Below are 19,439 nucleotides of genomic sequence, written 5' to 3' on the forward strand. Positions count from 1 at the left end.
TTAGGATTGTTCCATCTTGCAGTCATGATACACATTGGAATAGCCTTTAGCAAGTAATTTGTACAGCTAATCTCCCTCAGAAGGTTTTTATGAAGATGAAATGAAGAGGACTGGTAGGCAGTTTTCTACAGAGGCAATGCATAATTATTACACTATACTGCCAGCATCATGTCCAATTCTGTTTCCTTAATTTGGTTGATGAAATTTCCATCAGCAGATGCCTGAACTTGAGGCACTAAGTCCAATTTTAGAGTTGGATCCAAAATCACTCGTCACTTCTAAAAATAAACATGTTTCTGTCATCATAATTACTCCAGATGAAGCATATCAGCAAATATTTAGCTCATAATTACACTGCCCTCCACCAAAAGGAGTCCTTGGGCTAATGAAACTGTTAGGATATATTGTCGAAGGCTTTCACGGCCGGAATCACTTGTGTTGTAGCTGACAAGGGTTGATGTTCTAGCTAGCATTCCCGAAAATTTTCTGAGTCTGTGGCTGGCATCTTCATAGGATCCTCTGAAGATGCCAGCCACAGATGCAGGCAAAACGTCAGGAGAGAATGCTGCTAGAACACGGCCATACAGCCCGGAAACCACACAGCACCCAAATGTTAGGATATATTTTTTAAAAAACAGTTGCTTTGCTAGTTTTGTGTATCTCCACACCTGTTTCCCACTTACTATCTTTAAGTATGTCTAAAGATCAATGGATCTGTTAAGGAACATATTTTCATTGGAATACTATTTATGGCATCCTCATTATCCCAAAAATGGTAGGCTGCTCAGGAGCAATTTCTTAACCAGCATCCTTAGTATGACCAGAATGTCCAATAGCTTTTCTTGTTTTCTGTCATTAACAAAGTTTTCTTTAAATAAGGTCAATAGCTGTGCTTAAAAACGTATTGTTACTATCACAAATTAAATTAGAACGGCTACTACAGCACAGAGAGTTCCTATGAAATAAAAGTTTGCACTTAAAACATGGTGCCATCACCATTTTATTGTCAGAATTACATGATGAGGTAGTTTAGACTGAGACTGTAGACTGAACACAAGGCCTATCCCTGGAACTGCTGCTCTTGCTGCTCAGGTCCTCTTGCTGCTCAAGTAAAAATAGGGTGTCATATTTACCATGACTTTAGCTCATTCCGCACATGCAAAATAATGCACTTTCAAGCTGCTTTCACAACTGTTTTTGCCATTCCGCACAGCTTCAAAGAGCCCTGAAAGCAGCTTGAAAGTGCATTATTCTGCGTGTGCGGAATGAGCCTTTCTTTTTCTGTCATAGCCAAACCACTGACATATAGTATTGGGGTGCCATAAAATCCATGAATCCTTAGATACTGTCATCCCCCATTTTAGAAATTAAATACTGACTGCATGTTGGTTACAGGATATAGTAGGTCTAATTTCACCAAGAGTATATGCTTTCACTACCAAGCAAGAATACTGCACAAATTACTTATATTTCTGATTTCGATAACAATATGCTGTGAGAATATACATTTAACTAAATTCTGAAGGAAGTTCATATTTAATTTTTTAAGTGTTAACAAGACTCCTCACATCTGAGTGTTTACAATTTATTTTTAAAGTCTATTGCAGATATTCAAATCAGAATGCCAAATATATGGTGCTACGGTAATCATTTATAATTAAAATTGCACAGCAAGTCAATAAAAACTTCCTCCACTTCAACATCTTGATTGTAGGTTTCACAAGCCTTTTCTGCATCTCTATCAAGATCCAAGACAAAAAAATATAGGCCTTTCACTTAGAAGGAAGCTATTCTCTACCGGAGGTTGTATCTATGAAGGTGTTTTTTTTTTTTTTTTAAGGAAATGTTGGTTGGTTCTCAACAGAATATAAACCATTGGAACTTTAACTGAAACATTTACTAGAAAACTCTGACAGAGCTTATTTCAGAAAGCAGGGGAACACACAGCAGGATTCTAATGATAACTGCAGTTGAATAGTTGCAATCCTTGTCAGAGGTCCTAGCTCTGAGTAACCCTCCTTCTGAAATAAGTTAAATAGTGACCAGAGATCTTCTCGTCTTCTTCATGGTGGTCCTGTCAGCCATGAAATGCCCTCCCCACAGGAATTTGTCAGTTCCTTGAATTCTAGATGCTTAGGCTCATTCCACACATGCAGAATAATGCACTTTCAAGCTGCTTTCAGGGCTCTTTGAAGCTGTGCGGAATGGCAAAAACAGTTGTGCAGAATGAGCCTTAGTTAAAATGTTTCTGTTCACAGAGCTCTGGAATTGATCTACTTTGTTGCTGCTGTGCTTTCTTTGTTTTTGAATTCTGCTTTTGGAAAGTCACTGATTTTGGCAACCCAGTTCTTTATCTGATGACATGTTTCTCTTGTGTATGGTCATGTAAATGATTCGGCCATGTGGGTTTTTGTGATAATTGCTATGATTAGTATTTCTATGTGGTGAATGCTATAAATAATAATAGATATCATTCAAAATTTTGCTGAGAAATAGTTTTGACTTTTGAACTGATGCTAGCTTTTGAAAATAGTCATCAGTACAATCCTCAATTTTCATGAAACAAATGTTATGACTAATTAGTGCAATTAAGCTTATCAAAAACACCACAATCATCCATATAAAATTTATATCTCTCTCTATATAAAAATCTAATAGTGTGTTTGTCCCTGATGGTCTCTCTCAGAAGCTTTGATGGACTGGATCAGCTTCTAAATTTTCACAGGTGGATGTCCTCCTCCCATTAGCTGGCTTGGGCAGAGTGGTAATCTGACCTTCAAATTGCCGCCATCACCTGGAGCCAGGTAAAGTAAATATTTTCCTGGCGCACCAGGCCATGAAGCTGATTGTGTTTAACTGTCACCCTTAGAATGTTCGTGCAGCCTGTCTGTGGCCTGAGGGGTTGGTATGCCCTTAGAATGTTCGCAGAGATGGTCAGAGATGAGCAGTGAAAACAGTAAATAGGTAATACTGTAAGGTAATATGAATGGAAGTGAAACACATACACACTTTGCCATGTGAGACATCAGGTGGGGTGTCCCCCCCCTCACACGCAGGTAACTTTCACTCTCTGTGCCTCGCCCACTGCTACCACACAACACACATCCAGCTCATCCTCACACACCTCACTCTGCCTTCCCTCACATCCAACCACCACTTACCCACTTCCTCAATCATATTCACCACAGCTCTCTTTTACTAAAAATGAGCTGGAGTTTGCCTTTTTCTTCTAAGAAAATCCGCGGGGTGGGGGTGAACCAACACTACTGGCTCCGCTTCTTTTGCACATGGCCTCGATCTGAACGCCTCACCATCCTGCCTCTGCTGCCTGGCTGGAATAGCCTGCTTGCCCCAGTTCTGCCTTACCCAAGCCAGGACTGTGCGTGTCAACCAGCCTCATGGACAGCAGGATTCACACTCTGGACAGTTCCGTTGTGGAATGAAAAGGGTTACCTTATACTAAAAAAACAAGACAGCACCATATAATGATGTGCATTGAAAAGGGAAAGAGGGATTCCATTTGACCACCCCAAAAGGCTATGCTGGGGAACACTGGACCTGCATGGACATCTGTGTGGGTTGTGGACTGTGATGAGAAGGACAATTGCCACAGCAAAGCATGGCCGGGCCCCCTAGTTACTATATAAGTGCTAACTTATGCACTTGTGGTCTCCTTTGCAGTGAGCGTCCATTCTTTTCAGGTTTGATTTTCCATAATGCACAAATTTCTTTCTCTTGAGAACTAACTGCACGTCAAATCTGAATCTACCCCAGGATTTCAAGACCACTTAATGTTCGACTTTTTAATCTGTTTCTGCAATCCTTGCAGAGGGGACAAGCTTACACTTTTCTTCCTGTGGGTTTTCCTGCCCCTCCCCACCTTCCATCACCCACATAGCAGGAGTTTGCCTTGTCTTCCGGCTACCAATGATAAGGTAGTATATGGAACTGCCTGCTATGGAAAAAGTTCCCTCCCCCTTAGCTACCACACTGGAATCCACCTTGCTTCCCTACAACCCTCTCCTCGACCCTTAAGGATGGCTGCCTTTCCTCCTGCACACACAGAGGGCACTTTTTAGCAACACCTCCTTGGGCTTCAGCCCAAGTCATTGGCTCATCCAACAGCCAGTTCATATCGCCCAAGGGCTGTTGCATCAGGGCAGCCAGCCCCCTAGGGGAGTACTTGGAGAAGTTTGGGTTCTACAGTTTCTGAATGTAGGGACAATGATAAAGATATAAGAGGTGACACTGCTTTTCCATTTTCAAATAACCAATTAACTCTGATACGTCATCAGTCAGAAACTTGATTTTTCTTTGCTGAAGTATGCTGAATTTGAGGTGTTTTGTTGATGTTGCAGTCGACTAGGAAGAGGGTCTTGAGGAAGAAATGATGTGGAACAGGAGTTCATGATTGTCTTCCCATACTTCATTGCTAGAGCAAGCATGGTGTAGCAGTAAAAAGTGGCATACTCTAGAGAATCTAATTCGATTCCGCACTCCTTTACATGAAGCCTGCGGGGTGATTTTGGGCAAGTCACGGTTCTCTCAGAACCCTATCAGTCCATGTAAAGACAAACAATGGCAAACCACCTCCAAATGTCTATTGACTTGAAAACCTTATACGGTTATCAGAAGTTGGTGCAACTTGATGGCACTTTCCACCACCACCAACACATTACTGCTGCTCTAAACCGGAAGGTCTAGACTAGCTCATTCTCATGACACCATAGAAAATAAACAAGCCTGGCCCTGGTTTGTACTTGAATGAGAATTACCGAGGAAGTCCAGGGCTGTTATGCAGAGGCAAGCACTGTGAAATTTTCTGTCTCTTGCCTTGAAAATCTCTGGGAGTCACCATAAGTGGCTTGCAACTTGATGGCACTTCACACACACACTTTCTTGAAAGGCAGGTCCTGAAGGTAATAGCTGTTATCCTGAACCTGAACATGGATTTTTGCTTTAGCTGTCGCTGCATTCTTAATGTTAGTAACTTTTGGAAGGATTGCCATAGTCAATAGTTACATTCCAAAAACAAGCTGTTGTGCTGCCTTTCAGACTCACTGATTCTTTACAGCATAAGCCTTTTATGCTATAATACATTACTCAATCTCTAGGAAGTCATTTAATGTAGGTGTCTGAAGGTAGCAGCTACCTTCATCTCTTGAGACAGTGTATGCTTGTTCCAGCATTCTGTAAATGGTAAACAGTGAAGCCACACGGTGTCATTGATTCATCTTGCCTCCCTCCATATGTATTATTAATTGCAAGTAATACTCACTGAATAAAGCAGATGTGGGATCTGTGAAAACATGCACATGCTCGATTTGCAAGGGACTAGTGCACGACCGGTGCTTGATAAACGATTGTATAATATCCACGGGTACTCACCAGGTATCCACCCCTGTGCATGTATTACTTATTTTCAGCATTTATATACCACTTTCACAAGTTATAATAAGGTCCCCCCACCCCTCCTAGTCTTCGATAGCTTTTGGCAGGTAAATGTGGACCGGGCTGCAAACTGGTTGGATTCTGCTGGTGTTATGTAATCTCTTTAACATACTGCAGTCGCTACACAAAGTTTTTCAAATCCAGCGTGTTCCTTCCTCGTTAAGTTGTGTGGATCACTACCCCCCTCACGGCAGCTGCAGCAATGCCCTTGTTTTTGGCTCCCCTGCCAGGGAGCCATGCGCAAAGATATGGCACTTGACTTCTTGGATGTCACGCAAGCCTACATTGTTGGGATCTGGCAGCGGTGGCCGGTGCAGAAGAGCTCCATTGGGACCGGAATGTACACAGTAGTCCCGAAAGCTAAACCCCCAGTCCCTTAAAGGAGCAGCATCCTTAAACTTCGCGGGAGGGAGGCTGCTGTCCGACAAGGGAGAGCTCAGTGGGGTCTCCGCTCATAATGAGCGGCCGGGGACACGACAGCCCCTGCGTGGAGAGCGGGGACTGCCGATATTTTTAAAATGGGATAGCTTCGTCTCGCCTCTGGAGACCGAGCAGCAGCTGAGACTCCTCGCCAGGAGCGCAACTCTGCATCTCTTCCCCTCACTCCCGCCCCGCTTTCTATTTCCTTGCTCGCCTGAGTCGGGGGCGGGCGGGCGGGCGGGCGGGCGGGGGGGGGAGAGGTGGACGGCCGGGAGAGAATGCGCGCGCGCGCACTGCCCAAACCGAAGCGCCTCGTATAATAAGCGGCGGCAGAGCTGTAAGGGAAGATACCATCCGCGGACAACAGGTAACTGCGTTTTGGCGGGAGAGGCATTGGAGTTCTGGGGAGATGGGGGTGGGGGAGAGGATAAGGAGGGCTTGGACCTTGTCTGCTCCCCAGCCTATCCTCAAGGGAGTGCTGAGCGTGGGCTAGAGCGCCTCTCCGCCCTGGTCCAGGGTAGCCTGTTCTGTTCCTTGGAGAGGGTGCTTGTGCTTTGCGAGAAGGCTCGGAGAATGTCTCCAAGGACCTGATGCGAGCGCGCTCGAGTGTGGCAACCCCCGCTGCAAAAATCAAGCCATTGGCTGTTTTGCAGGGCTGGGAGCCGAGTTGTTGTTGTTGCTCTCGCTCCCCCCCCCCCTCCCAATGCCATCATATTTTCGCTCTGCATTGCACTGCAGCAAGTTATCAAGCCTCTTCTCTCCCCCCCTCCTCCCGCTTGGGTGGCTGATTTTCTCGCTGCCTTCGGCTGCGTATGTTTTCGTGTCGCCTGCTGCGTGTTTGGGGACACATCTGTGCCAAGGCAAAGGGAGGCGGAAAAGTTGGAGCAACCGGGATCTTCTGCTGTTCATCCCTCTGAGTGAAAGTCTCATCTTTGCCAGTCTAGTCGACGGCCTGATTCGTGACGTGGCTGTGCTTATGTCACAGTGACGTTACTATATAGATTTTAGGTATGCTAGCAATAACACGCAATAACATGCTTATTCCTGTTCTTCTGCCAGCCTCTGGAAACTTTGTTGGACGAGGTGGCAGTTTCCTATTTTCCCCAATGACTGTAGAAGAACGACTCGCTTACCTGGGATGTTTGCTCCTGTAGGCTGTCACCTACTGACAGCGCTTCACACTCTGGTGATGCTTTAGTTCTTGTCATTTGTGATTAAATATGCGAACGAAGCCATCAGTTTTATAAATATCTTTTGGAAGTGTTAGTTTTCAAACAGCATGAGTGTTTATATGCCTGATCCTAAACAGTTATACCCTTCTCCATATGTTAAAATCAACAGGCTTAGAAGGGTGCAATTCTACTTAGGATAGCTCTGTATGTATTTTTGTAAAAGTGGAATAGCTCTGAAACCAGAGAAATCAGACACTGTTGCCTTTCAATCTATGCTTCTAAGGTGGTCAGGTTGGCTTATGTGGTCATTCCTTTCTCCATTTGATCCCTGCAACAACCCCACAAGGTAAGTCGGGCTGAGCTAAGAATGACTGATCCAAGGGAATTCAGCACAGCTGCATGGCAAAAGGGGGATCTGGACCTAGCTCTGCATGGTTCCAGCCCAACGCTTGAACCACGGTGGCTCTAAATTTAAACGTGATTTGCTAAATAGAAAAGCCATGTGCTGTGGTCGGTATAGAGTTCATTTCTACTGTGGGAGCTATGAAGTGTAGAAATGTAAACATTCTAGGACAATGGAAGCTAGAGGAAACTGGTGGGGGTTTTGGGGGTGGGTGGGGAGGGTGACATTTGTGTGTGTGTAGGGGCAATGAAATAACAACTTTCTAACCAATCCTAAGCTTATTTTACTCTTTTAGCAACATAAAATGTTTCATTTATAATTTGCGTATAGAATTGTACTGTTTGGCTTGTTTATGAAGTTTAAGGGTATAATCAGCCTTGCTATGACTGCTCTTTTTCTTCCAAGGTTGAGGACGGAGGATAGTACAAGGAGAGAGGATGTCATCACAACACCTTTTGGTGGGTAGAGTCCCCCAGGGGGCAATCCTCTATTCCAGTGCTATTTAATATCTACATGTATCTCCTCACCCAGCTTGTCCAGAGTTTCAAGCTGGGTTCTCATCAGTATGCAGATGATGCCCAGCTATATCTGCTGATGAACAGCCAGTTAGATACTGCCCTGGTGATACTGGCCAGTTGTCTGGTGGCTGTGGTGAAATGGTTAAGACAGAGTCAACTGAAATTGAGGCCCTCAAAGACAGAGGTCCTGTGGCTTGGCTGATGTGTTTCAGGACTGGAGTGCCAATTACCAACTCTTGATGGTGTGCAATTGACAATAGCACAGACCATCACAAGTTTGGGAGTGACTCTGGATGCTTCCTTATCAATGGAAGCACAGGTCACAAATGTAGCTCGAAAGGTGTTTTTCCACCTTCACCAGGTCCAGCAACTGGTCTCTATCCTGTCCTGATTTAACCAGTGTGATCCATGTAACCTCCAGATTAGACTATACTATAGTAACTCCCTCTACACAGAGCTACCCTTGTAGTGGACTTGGAAACTCCAGCTGGTCCAGAATATGGCGGTGCTGGAGGGTGCATATCCAGCTGGTTCTCTGCCATCTGTACTGATTCTGGATGAAGAACCAGATCAGATTAAAGGTTTTGATATTGACAGTTAAAGCCCCAAATGGTCTTGGACCTGCGAGACCGTGTCTCCCAGTATACCCCTCAAAGAAGATTATACCATCAGGCAATAGACCCATTATGCACAGGGAGCTTACTGTGAGCAGAAGTAGCATTCACTGTACAGCCTTTGTTTTGGGGCATGTTTATGTTGTTAACCATTGCCCTGTTTCCTCAGCTTCTTGTCTGTGGCAGGGCAGGTATTATCCTGGGGTTTGGTATTTCTTATTGTGGGGCTGAGCAGCATTATGTTCATTGGATTTGTAGCTCTGCCCTGTTCATCCCAGTCCAGCCATGTGCATGTTCCCATTGGATATGATTGGACATCCCCTTCCTCTCCAGAAAAAAATACCCCTCATCCTACGAGTCCAATGACTATAATAATTCAAATATCTTATGTATCATATATTGTAGTTTATATCACTTGGAAATTTCAGGGATGAGTGCTTTTTTCACCAATGGTGGGTAGACTGCAATGGAAGTGGTTATCCAACAATGGCTGGAGAAATCTCTTTGCAATCATTTTGGAGCTTTTTTGGTGAAGGGGGAAGATGAAGATCTGGTTTGAAAATGCACAAAAAATCCCAGTTGTACAATGATTATCTTTTTAATATTGATATTATATAATAAATATCGAACATTGAAATAATACATCTGAAAAAGATTCCTTGCCTGCCACCTGCCCACTGTTTCTGTTCTCTGGTGGGAAGGAAGGGGAGCAGTAATGGTGGGGTGTAGACCACCTGGAACAACGTGACCCGCCTTTTGGAATGCTCTCCTGATTCCCAGCTGTCACTTTCCCGTGCTCTGTTATATGCAAACTGTTCTGTATCTTGTTTGTCCCAGCACATAGAAGTCAGCAGGGGGGCGGGGGCAGTCAGGGCAATAAACAGGCAGCAGAAAAGTGATCTGGCACAATGAGAAGGAAGTAGGACCAACTCACAACAGGGAAGGGAAAAGGGGAAGGCATGTATGGAAGTGCGAGGGAGAGTGTGGGGGGTGAAGCTAGTTGGGCTAGTGGTGGGTGGAGGAAAGATGTCGGGGCAAGGCTGGGCTCACTAAGAAATCTCCCCCGCTCTGGTGGAGAAGAAAATTAAATGGGGTGCTGTGTGATCTCCCTGCGCCAAGCACTTAAAGTGATGTCATTTAGCGCAGGGAGAAGGGAAAGAGGAGCTTGGGAAATACATCCGTACAGGAAATCTTGCCAGGATGGATATTCACCCCCGCAGCGCAGAAGTCACCTTGTGCATAATCGGCCATAACTTATTGGTAATCCCTGGCCTAAAAGCTGTCAATCAGGGCCAGAGCTTTCCCATCCCTTCCCTGCCTGTTTTGTTTTGAAGCTTTAAACTTCTGTTGTTATTACCTTTTACATTGAGTTTTAGCTTCCCCACTTTTGACCCCCATCTTACAATCCCATTATTAGGCCTGAATATGAATTGTGCCCCACCCTGCCCCGTTGGTGCTATGCCTCTGATAGCCAGTACTAAAGGGAGAGAGAGCTGCCAACTGCTGTAGCTAATTTTTGCTTAGTGCATGTGTCTCAGGTTTTGGGCAATGAAGAGTCAGGAAAAATGACTGAAAATAGAAAACGCACATTTTGTATTAAAACAAATAGTCTCTTACTTTCACAATAGCAGCATATTGGATATAAAGTTAAAGTTTACACAACTGAAAATATCAAAGTTTTCAATAGTGTATCATCATTATACACATTATAGCATACTCGTTGCAGACAGTAGTATTCAATTTAAACAAACATTGAAAAAATATGCTGTGTATGTCTGCAGTATACACAGGAGTTAGCTTTCTCTAGCTTCTTCCACAGCTAAGCAGGTCCATAGCAAAAAAAAATTGAGTATATGCAGGGGCATCCATCAGTATTTACTATATTTATAGACTCATTTTCTACTTGAGACTCAAAGTGGATTGCATGGTATAAGCAATATAATCAAATAGCATGAAAGATGTATAAAGCAATGCAACAGGACTAGGATTACAAAAATGCAAAAAGTGAAAAAAGTATCACATATTCTATTTCAAGCAGTCCAGAAAATAGAATCACAAAAATTGAAAACAATACTGTAAGATCCTAATGGAATAGCATACGCTGTGGCATAGACTGCAGCCCTGTTCTCTATTAGTGATATAAAAATGCTCTCTTAAACAACTATTTTACATAGTCTATGGAATTAAAGAAGTGTGGAAGCCTTTCTTTCAGTTATTCACTACTGAAACTGCAAATAAACCTTCTTTTGTTCCTACATTTTCCAGCAAAGGAAATAGAAAGATCTGTAACTCAAAACAGTTTTCAAACCAAGAATGCCTATCATAACCATCTGTACCTAACTGTTCAGTATTCTTGTTTTGTTTGGGCATAAATAAGCTGAGGTTGTGATTTTCTGTACCTAAGTCTGGAGAACAAATTGATTTATTTCTCTAAAACTCTTGGGCTCCTTCCACATATGCAGAATAATGCACTTTCAAACTGCTTTCAGTGCTCTTTGAAGCTGTGCAGAACAGCAAAATCTACTTGCAAACAGTTGTGAAAGTGGTTTGAAAACACATTATTCTGCATGTGCGGAAGGGGCCTTGGTCTCAGCGTGTGCGGAAGGGGCCTTGGTCTATGCTTGAATTTTTGCTATTGTTGCGTTATAGTTAGGAACCTGTCCATTCTCTTAAGATTATTAAACTGATGTCAAATGAGATTCCCAGTATTCAAGTCACAGTTATTAAAACTTTTAAAAATGATTTACAAATTGAACACAAAATTAAATCGTTAGTTCACGGCTTCTAATGGTGCCATCTTACTAATGCTTAAGATCAACAACTGCACATTGGCAATCATTTTATGTGGAATGGTTTTTCTGAGGATGTCAGGAAAGCTCCTACATTTTTGTCATTCTGAAAACTATGTAAAAGCAGAATTGTTCAAGAGGGCATTTTTTATAAAGACAGTAATGCTACATGATAATGGAATAATTCTGGAAGAAGTTTTTATAAAAGCAACAGGACTCTGGATTACATCATTGTATGTTATGAACTATGTGTTTGCTGTATGCATTATCTTGCTCTTACTGCAGTGCTGTCTACATTTGTAATACCATGTTCTGCACTGAGATATTACGTGTAATGATTTTTCACTCTATTTCAAATTGCTATATTTCTAGTTTTATTGCATTGTTTATTAGATATTAGATATCTGATTGATGGCATTGATTTACACTGTGTAATCTGTTTTGAGAAAATGGACTATAAAGTAAATAAAATACATAGGAATAGGCTGTGGGTAGGATTCTTTTCAATGTGAACACACACACATCAAGCAACAGTGGTATGATCCCTGAGCTGCCCATAGTTAAGGGATCCTTTCCCAACAACTTTCCATCTTCAGAGCAAAAACCACAACCCTGCTCTGTGAATAAGATTCCTGTGAGGTCACATAAATTAGCGAACTATTTGTGCTCTTTTACCTCTGGACCTAAATGTCTTATTATCTCTCTCCTGTCCTGTCAAAAAATAATTTCCCCAGCAATAGAAGTTCTTCATAACTATTGTGGAACACTGTTTTGTTCTCTCTGGCCCATTCTGCATGGGCGGGCGAGTGGGAGTGCACCGACATATTGCAGTCAGTGCACCCCCCCGGGGCCATTTGCATGCCGTTCTGCAAATGGCCTCGGTGCCCCAGAGGCCCATGGGGCCACCTTTGCACTGGGCTGCTGCTTTTCTTACCTCCTCTCGGCTGCTGTCGCTGTACAGAGGCCAGGGGACACACACCTGACACCTCCAGGGATGGAGGCCAGGAGGCGTGTCCCGTGGCCTCTGTAGAGGACAGCAGCCAAGGGGAGGAAAGAGGCGGAAAAAAGCAGCGTAGGGAAAACGCTGTCTTCCATCTGGTGCCTTTGCCACCAAAGGGTATGGATCTATGCTGTGTTATTGAAATTAATCTGTGGCAATTATTTTGTGGCTAGCTACACCTCCCATGGCAGCCATTTTGTTACTGAGCCCACCATAATGTGTCAGAATTCTAGATGTGTTTGCAGGCTCAACAAGGTTGGTGACTCCTGGGTGAGACTGAGAGAGTGACTAGCACAAGTTTATTCAGATGACCTTCATTGCAGAATGGAGATTTTAATCCAGATCTCCCAGGTGTTCTGTTTGGCTCCACTAGTGTACTTCTGCTTGAGTAGTATGACTTGAGCAGTGTGACACCACTGTCTTTCAGCTGCAACTCCAAATACCTCCCAAAATTCATTTAGGCATTTTAGGCTGCAGGGGCAGGGGAAGACCAGAAATTCTGCTGTGCAAGTAGAAATCCTACCATCTTTAAAAATATTCCAATGAATCCAATCCCTAGTTTTATACTCTGGCTATTAGAACACATTGCCTCAGTGTGTGCCCTAGCTTATATGTATGATGACCCCAAGATGATTGGTACAGTATTTGGGAGCTGTTTACAGGCTTATGACCACCTCAGAATCAGAATGCCAATATATGAATTGTCAAAAAATAAGACAAAAGTGAAACAAGGGAGGAGTTTTGACTCATGAAAAGGTTTGTCAAGGGCACGACAGAAAGGGATTCTGATATGTGGGACATGGGATGGCATGAAAGAGGAATTGAGTGAAAAGGAACAAAACTGGTATGATCTACTTATATATACACAGGCATATAATTTCCACATGATTGCATTGTTTCAAACCAATTGTATCAAAATTATCTAAAAACCAAACAGGCAGAAATTTCCAAAAGTTGCTCCAAGACAAATGTTCTATAGCTGAAAGCCTTTCTGTCTGAAAATAGCATATGTAGAAGTGAGGAACTTACCAGTACAATACTTATGTTTGCAAAGTAATGGTTACCATGGGGAAATTGTCAAGGTGCTTTCCCTAGTCACATTGTATGCCATGTGAACAACTTTAATGCCAATGGAAAGTGACTAATCTGAGTCTTCTGTCTCATACAATAAAGAGCTATACAATAAATTTAAACACATCATCTGAACATTCAAAATTTATTGCTATGTTGTCGCTTTTCATGCTGAAGCTAGGTGGTGTATTTGAATAATAATTTGAATATCAGTTTAATAATGGGAATAAAATGCTTTAATCACCAAAAATCAAAGGAGCTATAGTCCCAAGAAGGCTAAGTAAAATTTGAAAAATGCATTGCCCTGGGCCCAATTAAAAAAGAAGTTATTCATGCTTAAATCCTATCTGTCTTGTTTGCTAAATTCAGACTTCAGCTTTCTACTTGCAGATTATTCAAGACAGTTTACAAAAAGAATAACAGTCTAAATATAAAGTAATACAATATATCATATAAAATATTAGAAACAGTGCTGTTATAAAGCTACATTCCTCTATAATCCACCCCCCCCCCAAATTGAAACACTCCTTATCAAAACTAAAAACATTAAAATGGCAGACCTCAAGCAGCAGTTAAAAGCAAAACCAAAAAAGCCTGGCGCCCAAAACATCAATCACTTAGCCCAGTCCTGTCTTAAGACCAATCTCTAGAAGGCCAACAAAAAAGCAGCCAATTGGATTTCCTGAGGCAAACATAGGAAGATCTGGAGGAAAAAGCCTTTAAAAATGTCAATCAATCACATCTCACAGGAAGAAGACATGTGGAAAAGTCAGTCTTAACTAATAGGCAGTATCACCTTGGCAAAGACAGATGTGTAGAAATAAATGGGAATTATTAGCTGTAATAAACCCCGATGATTTGAATGGGATTTAAAAGTGAGGTTGTTTCCCAAGATCAGACCATGCTAGTTTAAAGAAGATATTCTCCCTCCAGGATGTAAGAAGAGCCCTGCTGGGTCAGACCAGTGGTCTATCTGGTCCAGCATCCTTCTCACACAGTGGCCAGCTAGTTCCTCTGGAGATCCGACAGAGAGCATAGAGATTGAGGCGTTCCCCTGATGTTGCCTCCTGACACTGGTATTCAGGGCTTAGAAAGGCAGATGCACAAAATTAAATGAATATTCTGTATCTTTTGTACTTAAAATGAGTGTGTTTAAAATGAGGGAAACTTTTGTTTGTTTTTGTGAAATTAGAACGGTTTATTATTCACAGTTATATATTGCGCCAGAAATGGAAAGCCCAAAATCTCATGTGTTTACATTGAGTGTGAAATTCTCATGCTGTTGGCATGATGAATAAAGTAGAATTTTAGTCTTGGTTTTTTAGTGTATCAATATGGTTTTACTATTTGGAGATTATTTTTTTTTGCTAGCCTGCAATGATAAAAATAAGCTACATAGGTAGAGTTGGGAAATGTCTAAGATTTTGGGGGTGTAGTCTGAGGAGCGTGAGCTCTTTTCCAGTTCAGTAACCAGTCCATGGTGAAGGAGGTAAGCAACCTTTCATAATCAGAGAGCCAAACTACATCAAAATTCAGAGCAAGAGATCACCAGAAAACGACTGTTTGCATAACTGGAAATGTAAAATTGATGATAATTGACATGCTGATTAGTAATCCGTAAAGTAAATAAATAAGCCAAATGGTGTTGTCAGTTGTTTATTAGAAAGTGGTGCACATAAGGTCACAGTATAAATAATATACCCAAGGGCATCCTATGCAGTTGCTCTAGTGCGTTGGCATATATCTCTGCATGCTTTGTGCCTAGATTGCTGGCAACTGTTTACCTGTACCATTTCTCTAAGAAGGCTTTTAGTCCCATATTTTAAAAGAACCATATTTGGTTCTGTACTGAGTTACAGAGTTATAGGTTGCTATATTGCTTATCAGGGCAAAATTAAGTTTTGGGTGACTGAACAGATTACTGCCAGTATGATCCGATCAGCTACTAGGGTGTTAATGGCCAACCTTACCTTCCTGTAGCCTCAGGTAGAGTGCCAGCCGGACATCATGAACAGGAGATCCACACTCTAGGCCCCACCCAATCAGCTGGCTCAGAGGGGTGGCAGGCTTAGGCTGCTGTCACTGGCAATGTCACTTCTGACATATACTTGAAGTTATGTTAGTGCATTTTTGCCATTCTGGCAATACTGATATTTGGGCAAAAACTCTATGGTAAAAGCCATTTTTACCACAGAGTTTTTGCCCAAATACCATAACATCATTGCAGTACTGGTGATTGCAGTGCCCAGGTTTCCTCCTGCTCTTGGTAAGTTCCCCTGGCCTGTTGCCAGGAAGAATCTAACAACCCTATGTCTGACTCTCTAGGAAGAGATGCTGCTGTTTCCATGCCAAGCAATGGGAACCCCCCATGTCCACCAGGGCCTCTAACCTGCTCTTACTGGGGTATGGTGAAACGTCTCCATAGGTTTTCTGATCTGGGTGTATTACATCCAAGCAAGTCCCAACAATTTCAATAGAATTTTTTCTAATACATGTAATCGTATCTATATAAAATATCATCTGCCATTCTGATTGTAACCTACGACAAATGAGAGGACCTGAAAATAGAGATGGTTTGAGGATGAATACAATTGCAGTAATTTAAACAATGTGGAATATGGATATGTTATATGCAGAGACATGCTTTCAGTTAAAAATGGATGCTCTGAGTTTTATAATTTCTTTCTTAGCATTTAAATCAGTCACTCTTTCAAATTACGATGCAGGATATAGAGCTATGAAAATCAAGGGTTTTGAGATTTATTGTAGAAATCTCCTGAATTGTATATTGTTCACTTGCAAATCAAAGTCATGCCAGGTCTGAAAGGTTACTTCATTAAGTTTGCTATTTAAAAGAGAGTCCTAATTGTAATTGTAAAAAGAAAAGCTTTATGTGAATCCAGAATCTTCCTGGCATCTTTAACATTCTGGATTCACACACTAGCATCCATAACATTAAAAAACCCTTTTATTTTATTTTTTTAGTTGTAGAGATTTCAGAGCAGTTCTTAAGCAGAAAAAGAAAACATGCAATACTCACTTCATTATTTTAAATTTAATGTTAAATATTGAACTATTTTCCTTCAAGCAACAGATTTAGATCTTAATGAGTTTTCCATTTCTGTACCCATTCAAACTGGTCAATATTATACTCATTTAAGTTTGTTATCTCAAATGCAGACAACTAAAATGAGATATACTATTCTAGATGATGGCCTCATTGGACCTCACACAAGATAGCCAATAATCCCATAGCCATATCTGAGACATTTGATCCTTACTGAATTGAATTGAAACCTTTCATGGCCTTTAAAAATATATAATATGCATTAGGGTTGAAGAATATAAAAATTAAGATCATTACATTAAACAATCTTTTAAAAAAGAAAGGATTGAAAGTTTTTTAAGTGAAAATTTTGGAATGTGTGGTGACAACACAGAGAAATCTGGCCGTAGGTTCCAGTACTGAGACAGAGTTACTATCTAACAAAAACAGAGTTTTGGCAAAATATCCGCAATACTGTCTAGGCTAGACAAAAGGGGTTTAAGTAAGTTTTTCCGCACATCCGTAAAAAGGGCAGTGGTGAAGGACGTGATGATGATGATGATGATGATGATGATGATGATGATGATGATGATGATGATGATGATGATGATGATGAATTTGATTTGATAGACCATTCTATCCCCGAAGGGTTCAGTTTCCTCCAATCCAAGGGTGCAACTGCAAGTTTTATCAGTGGTTGCAATATGATTCTCTTTGCTGAATCTTCTGGTGGAAGGAAGCACGTTGCATTTTGCCAGCATAACAGCATGACGCAGTTTGGGATAAGTTAAAAGATGAAGATAGCTGGCTGCAATGGTAAACCGACGGAGGATTCCCAGATGGATAAGGGAGCAAACTTCATTCGCTTGGGCCATCAGTCTCTGTGATACCTGCTCAAAAGCCTATTTTTTACTTTACAAAATATTTCATTAGCAGTTAGCATAAGTAAAGAGTCCAGTGGCAAATCCAAATCTTGTAGTTTGGCATTAAAATGAGCCCACCAGCCTGTTGAATTAAGGAAGGTGAGAGCATGAGAAGTAAAGCTAGAATCCTCTTTGTTATAGCAAATTCGTAGCCAAAACTTGAAGATGAGACACCAAACTCTGGTTTCCATCAAATGCTGGCTGCTTCTAAGCACAAGGCAGCATAGGGCACAGAATGGGGGATTCCAAAAATTCTGTATAGGAACCTAGATTGAATTTTCTCAATTTTGATGTTCCATGCTTGAATCCATAATGGGATACCATAAACAAGCTGTTGACAGATTTTGGCATTAAAGATCTTTAAAGTCACTGGAATATATCTATGTCCCTTGTTGTAGAAGAAGTGAAGGATAGCATTGCTGGTGGTTTTACGCAGTTCTATCGCTTTATTTCTATGTTGCGTCCAGTCGGCCTTATGATGGTAATTAAGGTTTAAATATTTGAAAGTTTTCACTTGCTCCAAACGGTGGTTGTTGAGAGGCTGTTTGAGGAGGCGCCATGAGTTTGAGGAAACTAAGGCCCCTTCCGCACATGCAAAATAATGCGTTTTCAAACCACTTTCACAACTGTTTGCAAGTGGATTTTGCCATTCTGCACAGCTTCAAAGAGCACTGAAAGCAGTTTGAAAGTGTATTATTCTGCATGTGCGGAATGAGCCATAGACTTTGGATTTAGAATAGTTCAGGACTAAGTTGTCATTTCAATAATATTGGCAACTTTTGAGTAAATGCATTAAACCTACTTGAGAATGTGAAAGTAGAACTGCATCATCTGCGAAAAGTAAAATAGGCATTTTGGAAGTCCCTAGAGATGGCTCATGAGCATCAGGAGCTAAAAGAGCAGCAGGCAAATCACTCAGGTAGAGATTAAATAATGTTGGTGCGAGAACACACCCTTGTTTCACCCCTTTATTGGTTGGTATTAGAGGGGTGAGATCCTAGATGATTACATTTGACCTGACAAGATGTGTTTGTATGTAAAGCTTTAACCAGAGTGATTAGTCTGCCATCAAACCCAGAGACTACAACTTCCTCCAGAGGAGGTCTCTGGGTATAGAATTGAAAGCTCCCTTAGGGTCCAAAAAAGCAACATAGAGCTTGGAGTTCTTGATCCTTACTGAAAATGCCTCCAAGCATTTAATTTCCTTCCTTATTGTCTGTTTTCTGCACAACAAAAATAAAACATCTTGCAGATACTATAGAAAGAACCATTTTCACTTTTGTTGTCCACACAGCAAGAAAAAACAAAGGCCGTTTCCGCATGGAGGCGGAAGCGGCTAGGTCAGCGCATTTCGCGCCGACCCGACGACGCTGGGACCGTCTGCATGGATGGTCCTGAAAAGAGCCGGAACGCCGGCGCTGCGGAGTGCTGGTGCCCGGCCGACCCGGCGTGTCCCCGGGCCTCCGGCACGTCGCCGAGGCCTGGGGACACGCCCCCCGGCCCTGTGCGCCTGCTCCAGCGGCGCAGGGCAGGGGGGGGGGTGTCCCCAGGCCTCAGCGACGCGCGGGAGGCCCGGGGACAAGGTAAGTGCCGGGAGGGAGTGGGGGGGAGGCGTCTTGAAGCCGCTGCCGTTCGCTCGGCAGCGGCTTCAAGGCGGCGTGTCCCCAACAAGTACGCTTCTAAGTGCACTGGGAAACGCCGGCTTCGCGGCGGTTGGGCGGGTGGCGCGAGGGCGGCGCGGCTGCGATGCAGCTGCGCCCCCTGTGCGAATGGCAGCCTGGGGACGGCGTTTTTGCCGTCCCCATGCCGCCATATTCCGCCCGTGCGGAAACGGCCAAAGCATTGCCAGGGAAAACATTTTTTCCTGCCATTTTCTGCCACTTCAGAGTTACTCTATGCAACACATCATTTGCTGAACGTTTTCCAAGGGTGTTTTTTCTGCTTGCATCATAGTTTCCTACCATTTCAGCATTTTAACTACATGAATAAACATAGTTTTGCCTGGCGATTCGACTGCAATTCTCATATCAGG

The 19,439-nt window shown here is 42.5% G+C and overlaps 1 protein-coding gene across 1 annotated transcript in view; it reads left to right on the forward strand.

The window, feature by feature from the left end:
- The first annotated feature begins 6,122 nt into the window (after nucleotides 1–6,122).
- Nucleotides 6,123–19,439, forward strand: part of DGKB (diacylglycerol kinase beta) — a 234,611-nt gene continuing 221,294 nt past the window's right edge. Inside the window, exons 1-2 of the mRNA XM_048510484.1 lie at nucleotides 6,123–6,238; nucleotides 7,852–7,904. The gene's annotated coding sequence lies outside the window, so the exon portion shown is untranslated. The remainder of the gene's footprint in view (nucleotides 6,239–7,851; nucleotides 7,905–19,439) is intronic.

The sequence above is a fragment of the Sphaerodactylus townsendi genome, linkage group LG11 (genome assembly GCF_021028975.2).
Source record: "Sphaerodactylus townsendi isolate TG3544 linkage group LG11, MPM_Stown_v2.3, whole genome shotgun sequence".
Taxonomy (NCBI): Eukaryota; Metazoa; Chordata; class Lepidosauria; order Squamata; family Sphaerodactylidae; genus Sphaerodactylus; species Sphaerodactylus townsendi.